The sequence below is a fragment of the Triticum dicoccoides genome, chromosome 2B, assembly GCF_002162155.2.
Source record: "Triticum dicoccoides isolate Atlit2015 ecotype Zavitan chromosome 2B, WEW_v2.0, whole genome shotgun sequence".
NCBI classification, from domain to species: domain Eukaryota; kingdom Viridiplantae; phylum Streptophyta; class Magnoliopsida; order Poales; family Poaceae; genus Triticum; species Triticum dicoccoides.
In genome coordinates, this window is record NC_041383.1 from 313,128,582 (window position 1) to 313,132,296 (window position 3,715).

General features: G+C 36.9%; 1 long non-coding RNA gene across 1 annotated transcript; it reads left to right on the top strand.

Moving 5' to 3' along the window:
* Positions 1-840: 840 nt before the first annotated feature.
* Positions 841-2,644, top strand: LOC119367689. Its single transcript, XR_005176395.1, has 3 exons — positions 841-977; positions 1,549-1,630; positions 2,459-2,644. It is a non-coding gene; the product is annotated as an uncharacterized LOC119367689 (long non-coding RNA).
* The last annotated feature ends 1,071 nt before the right edge of the window (positions 2,645-3,715 follow it).

Here is a 3,715-nt window from a genome sequence, read left to right on the forward strand (position 1 = left end):
TTCCAATAAATGGTTCTTTCTATTCTTTTTCTAAATCTTGATTGAATCGAGATATCTTCTCTTGGAAAATCATATTTTCTTCACTTCTTGGGACAGTGTTACTCAAATTTTTTTGGAGCATGCTTTTTGTTTCTACATTGACTTTGATTAATTGTTTCTCTTGACTTCCTATGTGATTGAGATGCGTGCCTATCTTGACTGTTCTGTTGTGTTTGTAATTTCTTCCCACTAGGACATTATAACTCTTATTAGATAATCTGCAACATGCTCCTATGGTAAGGGTGTCCTAAATTGGCGATTCATATCGTTGGTGGAAACCCACCTATCTATTTCTTAGAAAAAACTAGCCAGCATGGGGAGAAGGTACACATCCATGTACAGTAGGGATACCTAATCCTAAAAAGTAGAAAGAAACATGGCCAGAATAAGAACTACGCACTGTTCTTAACAGGATATAGTATTTGCATGCTATTGAGAGTTCATGTGGTTATTAGGAAAAAGACTTATAGAGTTATCGATTTAATCAAATTAAAAATGCTTGCTTCCTCTGGTTATTAGACTATGCTTTCAGGACATAGTAGTTTGTTATTTGGTTTTGGATGATGCTTGTGAGTGCAGTTCCTGAATCTCAACACTCTTTTTAATTGACATCGCCTATCATGCAAAAGAAAAACTCATTTGTTCTACACATCCTTTTTGTCCGCTTTATTGGTTTAGATATTTTAAAGTAAGCTTGATTTTCATTTGGTATTATTTTGATGTCACAGTTGTTGTTCCAGCCACTCTTGGCTGCAGCCCTCGGCCGAGCTCATGCATCATTATTTGTGTATTGTTCGCAGGCTTCGGAAGATGCCAGTATAACAGTTGACAAGGGAACTAATGCTTGCACTGTCATTAAAATTGCTAGAGCTGCTGCGCAAAAAGTTAGGAAGGTACTTAAAGAGAAGGAAGACAATTCACAAAGAATTGGGAAACAGGTAAATGATATGTATATGCACGTCATATTGTCTTATTTACTCTGTTTTAGCATCGTTCTTACCTGAAACTTGCGCCTGAACCAACATTACTTTCAGATGTGCCATAGATAATCCATCCCCATCTACTTTTGTACAATTTTCTGCGCACAACTAGTGATAGTTTTGTTTATTTGTCCATGTAATTATGCGGACTACATCATACAGAACTAGCCAACATTGTTCATTGTAGCATCATACATCTACTTTCTACCCTGTTGTAAATGGCTTTCGTAAATTAGAGAAGAACTAACTAATGTGTTGCCAATCCTGAGATATCAAACATATTGTTGCTAGCAGACCTCAAAGAAAAACCATGTGCCATGTCGAGTCCCATTACAAAGAGAAGAGTATGTATACATAGAGAAGAAAGTGATAATAGAACTTGTCAGTCGATCCGTGGAACATGGATGGGTAATTGTAATAGCGAATTGTTTTAGTTTACTCCATCCTTGATCTGGCAGCAAAACAGGGACCTGTTGTACTCCTTATAAACTACTTTAGTTTTATAATCATCTTTTATTTCTCTCTTCAGTTTTGTCAGCAAACACATCGAGGCATCTGAACAAATTGTCACAACTACATGAAGACAGGGACCTGCAAATTTGGATCCACAGGTAAATACGATCATCATCTATACCTGACTACACCTAGGTCCAACTATATGCTGAAGCCCCTAGGTCTTCCAATTTGTCCTGTGAGTAGCTCTTATGCATCAGTCTGATTTCTTACATTAAAGTAATATGTTATCATCAAATGAAAGTTAATCCAAAAGCATACAACTGAATCATCATTTCCATGTTGTCCTTGATAAGATTGGCATCACATCTTATTGTTCTAATATTGTGAAGTTGATAAGTGAAGTTTCGTTTACTTATGTAGTTTGGTCTAATTGCAAACTGCAAAGTTAGGGAAGCGTAGTGATCATTCAGTTTTCCAATTATTACAAGTTTTGAGTGTTAGGATAGGACTTTTTTTGCGGGATGTGTTACGGTAGGACTTGAAAGTAGTGCAGCTCGCTGGTATTCTGTCATAGAGGGATTGTTGGTAATGTTGTAGTTTTATGTTTATAATTTACTTCAAATGAATTGTTTCACATAGTATGTCTGTAGGAGCAAAGTAACCTCAGTGTTTAAATGCACATAGCTAAGAAAGATTTGATCTTGGATCCATGAGTTATTTGGCAGGACGGCTTTGTACTATTTCAGTTCCATGAGTATTAATTTATCAGGCCTGATTTCCCAAGTTTTAATTTTAGCTTTGTAGTCATACTCTGAAGCTTGCTTGTTACCTTTTTGATAGTACCTTCATTAGAACCAAAGATGTTTTAGTTAAGTGATATTCGTGAGTCCTTGCTCATATGTATTCATGTTTTATTATCAATCTCTAAACTACTCTTACTAGAATGGTTTGAGTGCCTGATTTGTTCTCGCTTGTTGCTTCAGGGGCGCAACGGGTCATAATCTGTCGCAGATAAGATATGTTGCAGATCACCTTAACGATGCAACTTGACAATTAGAGCACATTCTACAGGAAACAAGCAGGTATTATATGGGGTCATTTATGCTTTTGGTAGCCCACTAGACACACCCACCATGAAGAGCTTCTTTGACAATAAAGTCGTTTTTTATACCGATGGCGCAGTGAGACTCTACCTGATATTCTTCACTACTCACCACGAGCTAAATGATCGAAGCTATCAATATATATAATGCATTTCTACGTATGTAGCATGCTTGATACATGCAATGTAAATAAGCTATCGTAAACTAATCGCATGTCTTTCTTATAACGTTGTGTATCAACTTCATACATAAATATCTATTTCCATATTGTAACATCCCGATTCTCGGAATGTTTAAGTAAAAGTTTTCCAAAAATCAGGGTGAGAAAATTTCACTTGTTTAATTTGTTAACAAAGCTTAAATTGGACTTCTATAATTTGAAGGATTTAATTTGAACTAACGTGAACCTAAATTAAAATTTGAGTTTAGTTCTTTTCTTTTAGTCGGGCTTTATTTTCTCTTCTTTGGCATATTTAAATATGTGCCTTGAATTTTCTTTGGGTTACTGAAATTCGTTTGATTGCTCGAGCTTATTTTCCTTCTCTAGATTTCCTAAAACGGAAATCAATTTCTTTTCCTTTTCTCAATCTCGGGCCAAATTCCATTGGACCATTAGATACATTCTACCATTTGAATTGTCCACCTATCTTACTCATACTTTCCATCCACGCATACATGGTTTCTGAGACAAATCCACCAGTACATGCATCTGTACATCTCTCTTCTCTTCCCTGGATTCATCCAATTGTTTTTGTTTTCTTTCTCAAGTCACATGGGCTTAGCCCATCTATTTTTTTTCCTCCCCTCCTCTCCACATGGGCTTCCATCCACTTGGCCCATCCAATGAATGCCTCTCCTTACGTTCACAATTCCAGAAGGGGAACAACCAACACACACATACCAGAAGAGAAAACGCACACAGAATAGGAAGCGTACAGGCATGATGGAAACTCCTCTTTCTGTTTAATTGCTACCTTTACAAATATGAAGATACTTGCCCATCTTTCAACGTCAACCCCAAGCGCTTCTCCTTCCTCCACCCTCGCGTAAGCGCAAACAGTACAGAGAAGAAGAAACGTTCAGCCACTCTCATGCCCTCCCCTCAACTCCCATAAATCTCAATCATTTTCAGTTTTG